Source organism: Crocuta crocuta, unplaced genomic scaffold (assembly GCF_008692635.1).
Source record: "Crocuta crocuta isolate KB4526 unplaced genomic scaffold, BGI_CrCroc_1.0 scaffold129, whole genome shotgun sequence".
NCBI classification, from domain to species: Eukaryota; Metazoa; Chordata; class Mammalia; order Carnivora; family Hyaenidae; genus Crocuta; species Crocuta crocuta.
The window spans coordinates 13,884,780-13,899,877 of record NW_027551571.1 but is presented as its reverse complement, the minus strand read 5'-3'; the positions used below and the strand labels follow the sequence as shown (position 1 = coordinate 13,899,877).

The 15,098-nt window shown below is 51.1% G+C and overlaps 1 long non-coding RNA gene across 1 annotated transcript; it reads right to left on the bottom strand.

Moving 5' to 3' along the window:
• Positions 1 to 2,525: 2,525 nt before the first annotated feature.
• LOC144220712 (uncharacterized) lies at positions 2,526 to 13,775 on the bottom strand. The gene is made up of 2 exons (XR_013331833.1): positions 13,667 to 13,775; positions 2,526 to 3,458 (listed from the first exon to the last, which is right to left on the bottom strand). It is a non-coding gene; the product is annotated as an uncharacterized LOC144220712 (long non-coding RNA).
• Between the last annotated feature and the right edge of the window lie 1,323 nt (positions 13,776 to 15,098).

Here is a 15,098-nt window from a genome sequence, read left to right as displayed (position 1 = left end):
TCCCCTATGACCCAGCAATAGCACTGCTAGGAATTTACCCAAGGGACACAGGAGTGCTGATGCATAGGGGCACGTGTACCCCAATGTTCATAGCAGCACTCTCAACAATAGCCAAAACATGGAAAGAGCCTAAGTGTCCATCAACCCTCTGGATTTAGACTATGGGATGCTCATGGGGTGCCTGGTTGGCTCAGTCAATTAAGTGTCCAACTTTGGCTCAGGTCACGATCTCACAGTTTGTGGGTTCAAGCCCCGAGTCCAGCTCTGTGCTGACAGCTAGCTCAGAGCCTGGAGCCTGCTTCAGATTCGGTGTCTCCCTCTCTCTCTGACCCTCTCCTGCTCATGCTGTCTCTCTCTCTTTCTCAGAAATAAATAAAACATTAAAAAAAAAAAAGACTATGGGATGCTCAGCTTTTGTCCATCACTTTGGGCCTCAGCCACAACTCTGAGACAGTAGACAAAGCCCTCTGTCCTGTCAATGAACATTTTGTCATCTTAACAAAATGGTGACTCTTATAAGGCAAAAATAGCACCTAGTGGGATACGGAGTGGGAGGCCTTATGTTTGCCATGCAGCTGTGCACAAGTCTTGTGAAAGAGATGTGTGAAAAATGATCACAGTAGAGCACGCACTGAGGCACCCTGAGGGGTCTGAAGAAATAGCACCTCCACAGCTGATATGGAAAATGCCCAGTTCTATCCCCAATTCTAGCTTTAAGGACACTGGGTTTCATCTGTCAGCATTTATGCAGACTAGCAACCGTTGTCCTTTCAGTGAGGGGCTAGAGGAAAAGGACCCAGGACATTAGGAAGCAAACAACCTTCCCACAGTGTAACTAGTGCTATAGAACGGACTTTGGGATTGATCATGGCGGTGGCAAGTGCTCAGTGCCCAGAGTGAGGACGGAAAAGTATAGTCAGAGTCATGGGCTCCCTTGCCAGCGCTGCTTAAAGGGCGAACCCTGTGCAGCCCCATTCACCTGTCCTGTCCCCACAGTGGGGAGTGTGCTTTGAACAGGAAGTATGAGGACTGAGGGGTCAGACGACTTGGGTCCTGGGAGGAGTGGTCTTGACCCACAGAGCTCCCTCTATGCAAGGCCATTTGGGCACATACTGTCCTGAATTTTGTCCCTGAGCAGTAGTTTGGGCAATTAAGGCACCCCAGAATCCCCCAAGTTCAGTGCTCACAGGTAGCACAAAGCTCTGAGTTATGGAAAATGCCTTTAAAAAATTTTTTTCTTTTACCTGAAAACTGGAGTATGGGGATGGGATCTCCTAAATTTTTCCTGCAACCGTTACCTGTCATTCACTTCAGCATCCTAACTTCTGTTCTTTGAAGTAAGAGAGATTCTTAGAAGCTCATGAGGACGTTCAGGTGCATTCACAGTGGCTTGTGCCTGGACAGGCTTGCTGCATAACAGCTCCTCAGCTGGCGTCCCTGGGCATCGGCAGTCCTACCACCAGGCACATCTCCTGATCACACATGTGCGAGAAGGCCCACACTTTCCGCGTGCCCTACGCAGGAAGTTTCAGAACTTGTCAGCAGCATCCCAGAATGTGTAGCTTCCCGACAAGGGAGAGTATGAGAAAGGAAATACATCACACAATTGTAGGAATTATTATTAACCTCATTTTGCAACTGGGGCTAAAGAAGTCGCCGTGGACCAAGTTGTGCACTTGCCCCCCAATTTTTTTTATGTCCAAGCCCTCACTGCCCCTGTGGCAGCATTCGGAGATGGGGTGTTTGGGAGGCTGATTAGCTCATGACTGCAGGGCCCACGTCCACGGGGATCAATGCCCCTGTTGGAAGAGGCACTGGGAGCTTGAGTTCTCTGTGTGCACACCCCTAAGAAAGGCCCCGTGGGCACGCTGCAGACCAGGAAGAGGCTCTCCCTGGAACCTGACCGGACAGGCACCCGGATCTCAGACTTGCAGACTCCAGAACTGGGAGAAAATAAATTTCTGTTGTTTATAAGCCATCCAGTTCATGGTATTTTGTTATGGCAGCCTAAACTGACTAAAACAGAACTTAACTAAGTCCATGCATTTACCTTAAATGGTGGGTTTTTGTTTTGTTTTTGTTTTTTTTTTTTTTTGATGTGTGTGTTCGTTTCACTTGCCTTTTGAAATATTTATGGAGAATTTACTGTGTGAAAGGCCTTATGTTCTCTCTGCATTTTCCTCTTTGTCTCTGTAGTTCTTGTCCTTTTTACTTTCCTACCCAAACTGTTCAAACAGCTCTTCTGGTATAAATTCAGTTCCCTTGGAAACCCCTTAACAGCACATATAAAAGGCGTTGTATTATTACGAGCATCTAGTGTTTATTGCACGGCCCCCGGTGAGGTGGTGCAAGAGGAGGAAGGCATGCCTCTTGTTTCTAATGCAGCTTATATGCTCCAAAAGGGGATGAGGGCTTTGGAGCGTATGAATAAATTCCATCCCCCAGCCCCCTCAGGGCAGTGTTAAAATGATCATGTCCCTAATATTAGTTCACCTTTATTGAATATCTTTACTGGGCCCAGACAGTACTTTCCATGTATTTATTTTGATTTTCATGAAGATTCGTGGGGGCAGATGGGGCTATCTGCAATGTGGTAGCAATCGCACCATCACCCTTGGGTTACTTTGTGCACCCAGGGAGCCTCTGTTGTTATTTTCCAAATCCTGCAGAGATCCACAGCCTTGAGATGGTCAGTTGGTTTGATAAGATTGATGGTTTGTTCCAGTTTCACTGGAGCGAGTGAAAACTTAAAAGGAGCTGGTCAGTTTGGAAGGATTGAGGAATTTAAAAAGTTCTGAAACCAGAAGCCCCTGAATGTTGCTCTCTGAGAAACAAGAGCCAATGACCAGTTTCTACCCATTTTTCAAACTGAGATGAAGACAAACCTTCCACTGGCTTTTAATTTGATAGTGGCATGGCCTCCTGTACCAGTCAAGGCTTCCCCTGCTTGTGACCTGGCAGGGCTTCTGATCTGAGGGGTAATTCTGAGAGGCGCTGGGGGATTTGGTCACACACCTAGAGATACAGCATCGGCTCCTTTCATGAGACATAGTTCTGGCTTTGCCCTGGTCACCTAATGTTTCCTGTCAACTCAGGGTATGTGAGAGAGAGCGGGCCAGATCCTGTACCACCATATGCATATCTACCTCTGGGGACACCCTTTTAGTCTGGAGCAAAATTGCCTTTCTCAGATGGTGAAAAAGATATGTGATTACAAAAGGGATGATATTGAGGCTGTTTTTCCCAGCAGAAATTCTCTCCCAAGCCTTTTCAGCATCTGTCTGCCCCACCAAGCCTCGTGCGTGACCCCAGGGCCTGCTTGTTTTGCCTTGTTCGGGCCTCTCCAGGTCTCCAGGAACCACTCAGGATCCATACTCTCTGTCAGCTCTGGAGCAGGGCCAATCTCATGCCTTCCTTTCTGCTGTCTTCATTAATACTGGGCATGCGTCCCGGCATTCCTGAGAAATTGATAGAGACAGAACATCAGTTGTAGTTTAGCTCTACAACCGGGAAACTCACGGTGACAGGCTGGGGGAATTTTGTTGCCAGAGAAGTCAATGGGCCCTTTCCTGGAGCAGCCCAGTGTTGAGACGCTCTGGGCCTTCATGAGGTCATAGAGTGGGACACAGGACAAGAGCAACAAGCCGCTAATCTGCTAATTGCAGCCTGGCTAAGTGATATTACCTTTGTGCTTGGCTTTCTTGGACTTGATGAATGGCTATGCATGTGGAAGAGAACAAACCAAGGCATCTTCTCTCAGGCTTGGAGAAAGTGTGATTTAGAACTCGCAAGACCCGGACGGGGGTCAGGCTGGCAGATGTAGTCTGACCCGGAACTCCCCTCTGAGGAAAGCCACAGGATGGGACCAGAGAGGGTACCATAGGCAGTGTTGGAACTGCGCTGGCCCACTCGGTGGCCTCCAGATTCCCCCAATGGTTTCCTACAGTGTTTGAGAAAAATACATAGCTACTTTTTCCTGTTTAGGTCTCTGTGGGTCCGTTTCTGTCAGGTGATTTTCGGGGTGAGCAGGACTCACCAGAGGGGACAGGCCCAGGAAGACATGTGTCTTCACACAAGGGGCAGGGGACAGAGATGGGTGCCTCTTGCCCAGAGTTATCTGTTCCTCCTCTTGCGTTCTCCACCTCTGCACATGATACCACCTGCCACCCAGTTGTCCATTCAGAGATCTTGAGGTTGTCTGTGACCCTTTCCCTCTTCCCCATGCACAGGTCATGAGATGGCAGTTCTTTCTCTTTCATGTGTCTTGACATTGTGCCCATCTTTTCTTTCCCACTGGAACCTCCCTCATCCAGGCCACGGCGCTCTTTCCTGTACCGCCGCAGTAGTCATCCACCAGTCCCACCTCTCGTCTTGCTTCCTAATTATCTTTAGCCGGAGTCATCTTTCTCAGGTGCAGATCTGACTGTGTCAGTTCCCTGCCTGAAGTCTTCAGTGGTTTCCCCCTTGCCTTGTGGATCAACGTCAGTCTTTGCCTGACTGGTAAGGTGTGGGCTGGCCCGGCGTCTTCTCCAGCTTTCTCTCTCGTCATGCTCCACCTAGCCCGTATTGTCCCTTCTAGCCACTGTGAACCTCCTGTGGTCACTGAATGTGCCAAACTCTTTCTTCTTCTAGGCCTTTGTACAAACTTCGCTGCCTCAGCCCCCTTTCTTTCTTCTCTTAACGAAAAAGCTGAGAGCTCCTTTTCTGGTCTCAGCTGAGATGTCACTTCCTTTGGGATGTCTTGTCTGATTTCTTCAAACCAGGCCTGTCTTTCTCTTTGCTCCTATAACAGCCAATATATTCTCATACTGTGGTACTGATCACAGTACATAAGAAATGCCTATTTATGCATGGATGGTATAGAATTTCTCTTGAGGAAAGAATTGGATTTGTTTAGGGAAATGTCTGGACAGGCTTCTTGGTTTAGAAGGTGGGACTTTGGGCCCTGGTTTAGCAAGAGACAAGGAAACGAAAGAGATTACCAAATGGTTATATGTAAGAACTAGATGAAAATACATGTGTCAGTGAGAACAGATTGGGGGAAATCAGGTGGGGAGAGGATGGCTGATCTGCATGGTAAACTGGCCAAAGAATTTTCAAGACTAGAATAACTCACATTCAATCAAAGTTGTAGGTACTTTTGAGATGTAAACATTCTTTACTCTCCCCCTGCCCTAAACCTCCTGCAAAATTTAGCCTACACACTACGGACTTGTGTGGGTGTGTGGTGTAAATCCTAAATGGGATGTGGGTTCATGTCTGGGTCTCTTCCATTGTGGAAATAAACAGCCATCACTGAAGAAAGAATAAAAATTCAGAGGAGAAAAGATGTCACAGATAGATGAAGTAACATAAGGATATTAGCTTTCCTAACCTGTACAGGAATGTACAGGGATCAGGGATTTGGGCCAACTTTACTTAGATTTATAAGGGAGGAGACCCTAGCCAATACCGAGGTTCCAATTGGGTACAGATCCAATTCTGTATCTATTTCCTCCCTGGGATAAATCTCTGAAGGAGACAAGTGTCCATGATTCCGTTTTCACTTTGAACCCCAAAAATGGTTGTCGAATGAGTAAAGGAAGGAAAAATGATAAAAAGTAAGATTTAGTGGGTCTAACTTGCAAGAGCTATGTAAGCCATTTAGAAATATCCTGAACAAAACTGAGGTCTCCAATCAAAGGGTCCATGTGGGAGGCTGGAGCGGTCAAGGAGCCTCACGGGCCCCCTGCTGGCCCAGTCTCTCTGTCTATAGGAGCTGTGGTGTGACAGTAGTCCCCGCACATCCCGTCTGAGACTGCAGCTGCGTCTAACGGGCACGGGCACGCCGGCACAGGGAGGGGGGCCCGGGGACCTGGCAGGAGGGCCTGGTGGAAGTAGCGGGCTTGGTGGGTGTATCTATGTGAGGCACGTTCCTGGGCTTCTAGGTCAGGACCAGGTGGCTGGAAACCTGCATCGACTCATTGCTGCTTGGTCCCTGCTCTTGAGGTACTCACTGTCCCTCTGGGAAGCAGGACACGGGGGGTGTGACAGGCGGAGCCACACAGGATGGGGTGTCATGATGAGCAGGGTTTCTGGAGCTTGGACAAGGGGTGCTTCTTTCTGATCCCTGTGAGTGCTGTCAGATCTGCTTGTTTCTGGTGCCTGCTAGAACCAGATGCTGGAGCCCGCGATCTGGCAACGACCTGCCTTTGAGGCTTCCACTTTCCCTGATGAGCTACTTTTGTTTTTACACCTGTTGTCTTTGTTTTGTTTTCCTTAGTTATTTATATCTCACCGTTTTTATACCATTTTTTAAAATATAGGGTTGTCTCCCCAAATACTAGATTTTTGTGATTACTTAGATATTAGAGATACAGATAAATCTGCTTTGCCTTTCCGCATGTGAAATTAATGTTTTTTTCTTCACCTTCTTTCCAAATGCCTTGTGGTGGTCTTTATTAATCACCCTTTATCATACTGTGGGGGTTATTTCCCTCTCCCCCTTTTAAAAACGGGTCTGCGAGTGGAATAACCTGAATGAACTGGAATGTTTCTGCCAAGTGTAATTGCCCTGAGGACAACTTCATAGTTGATAGACTTTAATCAGATCCCTCTTCTCTGTTTCCTGGAAATCTTCCTTCAAAACTTCTCTTAACCCTGATCCCGGGGGGGTTTATCCCCTCATAAAACCAGTGGGGGAGTAGTTCTTTGGAACAGGGGACAGAGAACAGCTATAGTGAAGAGTGTTTTTCTTTCCCTCTCCAAGAAAGTTCACAGGAAAACCTCTGCTAAGAATAAGCTTTTTGGAAGGATACTCAGCAAGCTTTTGCCTGGGCGCTTCAGTGAGGGCTGCACCCTCGGGGTGGCTGGGCTGTCAGCTGTCAGCAGCCCTGGGGGCCCAGTGCGATTCCTTCCCCCATCAAGCGATGCCAGCCTTCTCTTTTAGAAATATATTTGGCATTGGAGAAGACTTTCTGCATGTTCCCTTTGCCCCTCCCCCCCCTTTCTCCTTTTAGCCTTTTTCTCCTGTTCAGCAGGGTAGTGTTGGCATCACTCCAGCAAATCTGACCTGTTTCTAGATTCTTCCACACTTCATATGGTCCCTAGCTACCTTGTCCTCCCTCATGCTGTTCCATTGGCCTGGAATCTCCTTTTTCTCCTTTTTCCCTTGAGTAACTGTCCCTCTTCCTTTAACACTCAGCTCAGGGGTCAGCTTTTTGGGAAGTCTTCCTTGGCCCCCAGGTTGAGTTAGATGCCACATTTGAGCTCCCATCGTGCCCTCTATGTGCCTCTGTCGTGGCTCTGACTGCATTCTCCTGAAACGGAATTGCCAGTGGCTTGTCTTCTTTATGACATCATGTACCATGACGTATAGGGGTGGTATCTGATTCATTGCTAGATCCTAACACTCAGTGCAATACCCAGCAGAGTGGGTACTCAGTAAATATACTTGGTATATGAGAGAGATCAAGAGAGATCGAGAGAGAGAGAGAGAGAGAGAGAGACTGATTTGGAGATAGCTGTAGGGAATGGGCCACAATCTCAGTATTATACCCCAATTCACTTCTGGCAGAACCTAATCATGTCAGGTGGAAGTACTGACCCAGAGCTCAGCTGGCCCAAGCCCCTCAGACCAAGCCCTGGGTGTAGAGTCTCCATGTCTCCATGTGCCTGTGTCTATCTGCCCCTGGTAGGGAAGCTCTGATCCCCATGACCTACTCCTCCCCCATATGCAGACCCTGCTTGAGCTTGGCTGATATATCTACTTTCCCCCAAACATGTGCTCTATTTTCCATCTACCCCCCACCTTTGCTCATGCCATCCTTCTTGCCTGGAATACCTATTTCCACTCTTGTCCTCGGTGTGGTCTCTTTATCTGCCATTTTCTAAGATCTGATTCCAGGCCCTTTTTCTAGGAATCCTGAATTTCCACAGTACCCCTGCCCATAAGTCTCTTCTTCCTCTAAATTCTGATGGTCTTGACTCTGTACTTTAGCATTCACAATTTGTCATTGACCAATGTCCTTTTCGGGATCCTGTCTTCCCAGGACAGTGGTAAGTGAGTAGCTAGCCTAAGACCCACCTGTATTTCCCTGACTCCTCAGGTCCCTGGTCAGTATTTGGAGAAGTTTAGAATCATTCCCTTCTCGGACTGGTGGCCATGGGAGGCTGCCCAGGAGAAGTGAGGTCCAGAGCTACATAGAGGACAGGGCTGAGGGTTCCCAGTGGTGGAGTAGGTGGGTGCTGGAATGGGGTGATTTCAGGAACCTTCCATCCAATACCGTCTATTCCACCTGGAATGCCACTGTTAGTGAACCTGTTCCTTCACAGAACACCTTTCAGACAAAAGAGGGGGCAGCCCAGAATAACAGTTCCCGCCCTTGCTTTGGGGCTTGTCCATGGTGAGAAGCTCTACTATGCCAGTGGGTAACAGGACAGGAGATGTAAAGCATGAAGGCGTGGAGGGACCCCTCTCCCAACTTCACTTTCGTCTCAGCTTGTCCAGCTGTGATGGCTGGCAGAGAAAACTCAGAGAGGCCCAGGCCTCCCTCCGCCTCTGCCGATGAAACTGGGACCACCCTTTCCAATCTGGAGAGGCCACTGCAAATGAAGTGCTTATTTGAAAAGTCCCCTGGAGCCATCCTTATGGGATCAAGATGCAGAAAATAGTTTAATGAGGACGCCAGCCTGCAGGTGCACCTGTGCTAATTCTGTAGACAAAGGCACTAACCTGACAGCTCAGAGAGGAAGAAGCCGTTAAGCCTCTTTTGGGAAACATCAGTCCTGCAGGGCAGGACACAAGCACTTCTCTGAAGCAGGAGGCAGATGGCAAAGGCATTCTTGGGACTCTGCCCCAGCGCCTGGCCTGTTCGCCTGCCCCCGTGACAGACTCAGCAGCATCTGGGACCCAGTGGCTCTTCCTCAGCAACCCAGGGCAGCAGGGAACCATGGGGGTGGGTGGTGAAGAGACACTGGTGTGCAAAGTGGGGAGAACAGGATGGAAATTCCTACACAGAGAAATCAGACAGTGTACCGAGAGTCTAGCACGGGAGCTTTGAGGACTTGACTGTGACCTGCAGTAAGAAATAGATTTAAAATCATGTTCCACTGCATCCCATGTGCGTCTGTACATACATAGTTTTGTGAAACAGTGCCTGCCCCCGCTATGCGTGATGCACCCTGAACATTGTTCTTTCACTTAAGATGCTTATTGTGACCCACTACATTTGCTTCATGAGCCCCCTGAGGAGTTGCTTCCCACGGTTTGAAACATGTGGGTCAGGCACATGGAGAAATCAGGATGGAGAGCAGGCAAGGCTGCGGTGTCCGGGAGCAGTGGTGCAACCTTGCTGTCTGTATCTGCTCCCCGGGCAGACAACTGGACCCCTTGTAAGTCTGTTGTAGAAGTTAAATGAGATAATCTGTTAAGGTGCTGGGTACAGGGTTTGGTACATATAAGTATTTAATAACCACTAGATACGGTGATGATGGTGGTGGTGGTGGTGATGGTGAAGGTTGTGAATGCACCTCGCTCTTCCCTGTGGCTCTAGCCTCCTTTCCTACAGCCATTACTCCTGGAGTGATGAAGCCTTCAGCCGTATTCCTAGCTGTCTGAAAGCTGAGGTTCCTCAAAGCTGTGAGATACAAATAGACGAGTGGCAGGTGAGGAATCGGAGCTTTGCAAGCAGGACTGTCTGTGATATATTTTCAGCGCAGAAAGATTTTCTTGAATTTCTCACGATAGATACATGGATGGAGGCAGGGACAGCTATGCAGAGAAGTGGAACAGATGTTCGTCAGAAATGGCAGAGAAGAGGCCACAGACTTGGAAGTGGCCACCTGGAAAATAGTGGGGGACCGAAACTCAGAGCTGGTGCTGGCCGCTATATTGCTCCTGTCCTGCCGGAGTGTTTGGTGTTCATTCTCGGCCTCCCTGCACAGCGGGGACCTCTGGGTCCCCCTCCCCAGCATGCAGTTCTGCCCTTAGCCTCGCTGCCCTGCAATTCTAATGGGAGGGCTCAGAGAGCGGGGCCCCTGTGTGCGGCAGAGTGCCTGGCTCCCAGCTGCTGGGGCCAGAAGTGGACAGGCCAGCCCCTGGAAAGGGATCTCTCAGGCCTGCAAGGGAGAGGCCTGTCACCTGGCTCAGGGCTGAGCACCTACACCCACTTTGGACACAGCCAACAGAAGCCCTCTGCAGAGTCCTTTGGCTTGCACACTTGGTCCCATGCTCTGGATCTGGCACATTGTAGGGACAGCTGGCTCCTTCGCCCCTTCTCTTTTCTGTTCCACATGGCAGGGATGCTTCTGGCTTCCCTCTCTTCTCTCGAGTGAGCCCAGCACTCGAGAGTGTGGAGCAGCGCCCGTTGAGTCTAGGAGAAGGGGGCAGGGCAGGAAGCAGTCTGCGCCTCTGGTAGAGGAGGCCTTCACGGAATGGGTTGTTCATGTGGTCTGCTCCAGACAACCGCAGATCCTTGAAGGTTGGACCTGGCCCTTTAAACTGTGGGGAGTGAGTCCAGAGGGGCCCTGAGCTCAGGAGTGGTGCACACGTAGCTAGCGATTTGGAGGAGGAGGTCAGTGCGTGGGTGGCTCTCCTTGGTTCTCCTGCTCCCTGCGGTTGGATGCTTTCGCTTTCCTCTGTGGTGCCCTGTCCCTCAGGGACATCATGGTGACAGCTGCCTCTGGTCTGGGAGACCTGGCTGAAGCCCGCCGGCACCCAGTCAGCTGCTGGACGGTGTCTCTTGCTGCACCTCTGCAGCCAGATGGCCTGGGGGGTGCTTGCCAGTGCCACGAATAACATTTTTAATAAGAGAGTTTTTCTTTTTTAGGTTTCAGTCTCTCCCTGAGCTCTCCTTCTTTTCCTCCCTGAAAACAGCCTCCTAGAACAGCTGCTATGTTTGAGTGGCACCCACATGGCTCTATACATAGGCACGCAGAGCAGGACTTCACTGAATGAAGATAGATCCTGCTCCTTCTTGTTCTTTCCGTCTCTGCAGATTCCTGCCTTTTCTTACGTTTGAAAGAGCAAATGAACAGTTTCTACTTTGTAGAGCATCTTCTTTATCTCGCCCTGTGCCCAGTGAGGGGACCGGGAATGGCTTTGTCCTCTGGGGCTCCCACAGGGGACTGAGGGCCTGTTGTGCTTTGAGGGAGGACTCTGGGGAAGGGGACTTCTCACCTGGGGGTTCAGGGAAACTTGCTGGAAAAGGCCCACCTGGCGAGCATCCTTGAGGTGGGGGCATCTCCAGGGCAGAAAGGTGTCGGATGTGTTGGGCCATGCCTGATCTCGCAGGGGGAAGGCTGGAGTGCACCAGGAGGAGAATTTGAGCCACGACTAAAGCTCCACTAAGTCCTTGAGAGCAAAGGGGGCCTCAGGATAGGCTCTTCCTGCCCCGCTCAAGGTGAGTGGGTGGTAAGGAAATGGGGGGGGGGGTGACAAGGGCAGGGAGGGCACAAGCGATGTCTTTTCCACCAGCCGTGGGTCCGTCTGGGTTTGGGGTGGGGGCAGTGTCCACTGGAGGGCACTGCAGCATCACTGTGTGCCGCCTCTGCGGCCCCCTCACCCGAGGAGTGGAACTCCTCCACTTCTGACCATGTGGTGGCTGTAGAGGGAGACAGAGATCTGCCTGTCCTCAGGGTTGTCACCTGTAGGGCGGGAGCATCCAGCAGAGTGCTCCCACTCTCTCTCTCTCTTACACACACATGCACGTATAAGCATACCTCACACCTTCATTCACATGGAATCACAGACCCACGTGGTCACCATCACTCATGCTCATAATGCACAAACTGTACAATTATATACACACGTTCATAACCACACACATGAATACACTCCGAAGTCACATACACTCTCGATCACAGTCATATGGACTCACACCCATTTCACACACACCCCACTCGATGACTCACACGCACGCACACACACGCACACACACACACACACACACACACACACACACTCCCCCCAATTGCCAGTTTCAGCCATGTGCCTCACACATGCAGGCGGCTGGAGCAGCTGTTTGTGTGGTGGGGCTGATGTAATGTCAAGAAATTTCGTGTTATATTTAAAATGACACCTGTAAAAATAATCTTCAATTTGTAATTTAAATACTGTAATACTCAATTACGTGGACTGACAGGAAGTGTCCCAGTGGCTTTGGAGAACAACATTCTCGTGCCTCTCCAGTGCACTGGGGATGAGGCGGGGACGAGGTGGGGATCAGCTCAGGCTTCCTTTGTAAGCGGCCCACCAGGTCACTGAGCCAGGTGCCCAGTGGCTTCCACACCCGCGTGAGTGCCTGTTGCTGCCTGTGCCCATGGTCCACATGTCCATCTGTTCCCCTGCCCAGGCTGCTTGCAGCAGGAGTGACTCCTGTGGGTTTACTCAGGTGACCAAAGACAGTTTCCGCCCATGAGAAAGAGGGAGGCTCCCCTGATGGCATGTCCGTGTCCTTTGCTCCACTGCCTCAGACCTGAGTGCAGTCTGTGGTTTGTCAGCCCACAGGGTGACGCCTGAGCCCCAGGGCCCCTCAGCACCGCCACCTGAAGTCCCCCAGATGCATCGGCCACCCCACTGCCCTGGGCCCCTTGGGCACATGGCACACAGCACAGCGGTATAGTTTACTAGACGGCACTTTGCCCCCGGCCCCATAGCTCACAGCTCCCCATGCAGCCCCTTGGCACACAGCCCTGCAGTCTCAAGCCCGGAGCCCCAGCGCCTCAGCCTTTGCCCGCCAGCTAACACACAGCTCACAGCCTGGGCTGCTGAGTCGCAGAGCCCAGCGCTTCCGGATGTCCGGCCTTGGCTGCCCCGTAGGCACCTTACACTGAGCGCACCCCAGGCTGAGCACCCCGTGGCTGCCCGGCGGGCACCTTACACTGAGCGCACCCCAGGCTGAGCACCCCGTGGCTGCCCGGCGGGCACCTTACACTGAGCGCACCCCAGGCTGAGCACCCCGTGGCTGCCCTGCGGGCACCTTACACTGAGCGCACCCCAGGCTGAGCACCCCGTGGCAGCCCTGCGGGCACCTTATACTGGGCGCACCCCAGGCTGAGCACCCCGTGGCTGCCCTGCGGGCACCTTACACTGAGCGCACCCCAGGCTGAGCACCCCGTGGCTGCCCTGCAGGCACCTGAGCGCACCCCAGACTGAGCATCCTGTGGCTGTCCCTCAGGCACCTTACATTGAGCATGCCCTAGACTGAGCACCCTGTGGCTGCCCAGCAGGCACCTGACTGCACCCCAGACTGAGCACCCCGTGGCTGCCCGGCAGGCACCTGAGCACACCCCAGACTGAGCACCCTGTGGCAGCCCTGTGCAGGCATCTGAGCGCACCCCAGACAGAGAACCCAGTGGCTGCCCGGCAGGCACCTGAGCGCACCCCAGACTGAGCACCCCATGGCAGCCCTGTGCAGGCACCTTATACTGAGTGTGCCCCAGATGGAGAACCCTGTGGCTGCCCCTCAGGCACCTTACACTGAGTGTGCCCCAGACTGAGCACCCCACTGTTCTCTCAGAGCTGCTGCTTCTCCCATTATCCTTGTGCTTTCCTAGCGACTGCTGCCCCTGACACTCCACCCCCAGATTATCAGACCAGAGAACAGGCCATTGTTCTTGACTTCCCAGTTCCTTCACCTGGCCCTACTCTGGGGTCCATTGGTTACCAAGCCTTGTCTCTTCTCACCTTATGTAACTCTCTAGTCGGATTTGATCCGATTTTCTACTTTAGTCTCAGGCTGGTATAGTTTGCATCGTTTTGCTGGCCTCCTTAGATCCTCCTTAGATCCAATCCATTTGCATTTTCATGGAAACTGTTCTAGAACAATGTCCAATAGAATGTTCTACCATGCTAGAAGTGTTCTACATCTGCACTGACCAATGTAGTAGCCACTGGCCACAGGTAGCTTTTGGGTACTTGAAATTTGGCTAGTGCCAACCAAGTCACCACATTTTAAATTTTAGTTAATTTAAAGAGTCTCATGTGACTACTGGCCACCATGTTGGACAGTGCTGCTCTGAGGCCTGAATCTGACCACACCATGACCCTGCTTCCATACATACTCTGAGAGGTAAATTTAAATTCCAGAGTACCACCTCTGTGGCCTTTGCCCTTGTGTTCAGGCTCACATCACACAGCTTATTCTTTGCTGTGTTCTAACCTACTGGATGCTCTGAGGCTTCCTGAACCTGAGTGCTGTGGTTTTTTTTTTTTTTTTTTTGTAATTTTTAAAAATGTTTGTTTGTTTGTTTGTTTGTTTGTTTATTTATTTATTAAGAAAGAGAGAGCACAAGCAGAGGAGAGAGAAAGAAAGGGAGACACAGAATTTGAAGCAGGCTTGAGGTTCTGAGCTGTCAGCACAGAGCCCAACATGGGACTCAAACCCATGAATGGTGAGATCATGCCCTGAGCCAGAGTCAGACGCCCAACCGACTGAGCCACCCTGGCGCCCCTGAGTGCCGTTCTCTTGCACACTGTTTGGACTCACAGTGTTTGCTCTCCCGTTGATCCTCAGGACTCAGTGTAGCAGGCCTAGCCTGCCTGGGGCACCCGTCCCACTCCCCCAGGTTGACCTGGCCTGGCTTTGTGTTCCCGCAGCTCCTGCTGTGGTCTGGAGCACCCTGCAGCCTACTCACCTGTGTCCCTAGCACTCTCTTCTCCTGGAAGAGTCCTCAGTGAGTAAGGAGAGCTCTGTGATTTCTGCTGACAACTGTGTTCTGCCCCTGACTGTGTCCCGGGCATGTCGGGTATGGAGGTGCTCAGCTAGTGTTGGCTGAATCAGTAAATGAAAAGACTGGCTGCCCAGTCACCAGCTGTGGCTTCCTTAGCAATACATGTCCTGGGAAGCAGTTGAAATGGATGCAAAGTTCAGGCATGTCTGGATTCTTGGGGTTTCCTCTCCTGGTCACCTCACTTTGCCAAGAAAGGGTGGGGTCATGCCATTTGATCGGTAGACCAGTGCTTCCTTTTCTGTTTTTTTCTCCCCTTTCCCACTCACTGTCATGCCCAGGAGACAGAGCTGCACCAGCCTGGGCTCTTGGGTGCTATTCTGGGCTGCAGTTTCAAAGGCCAGCTTCTGGGGCTGCTTGTGTTTCAGTGCACCGCCTTTCCTTCCAAC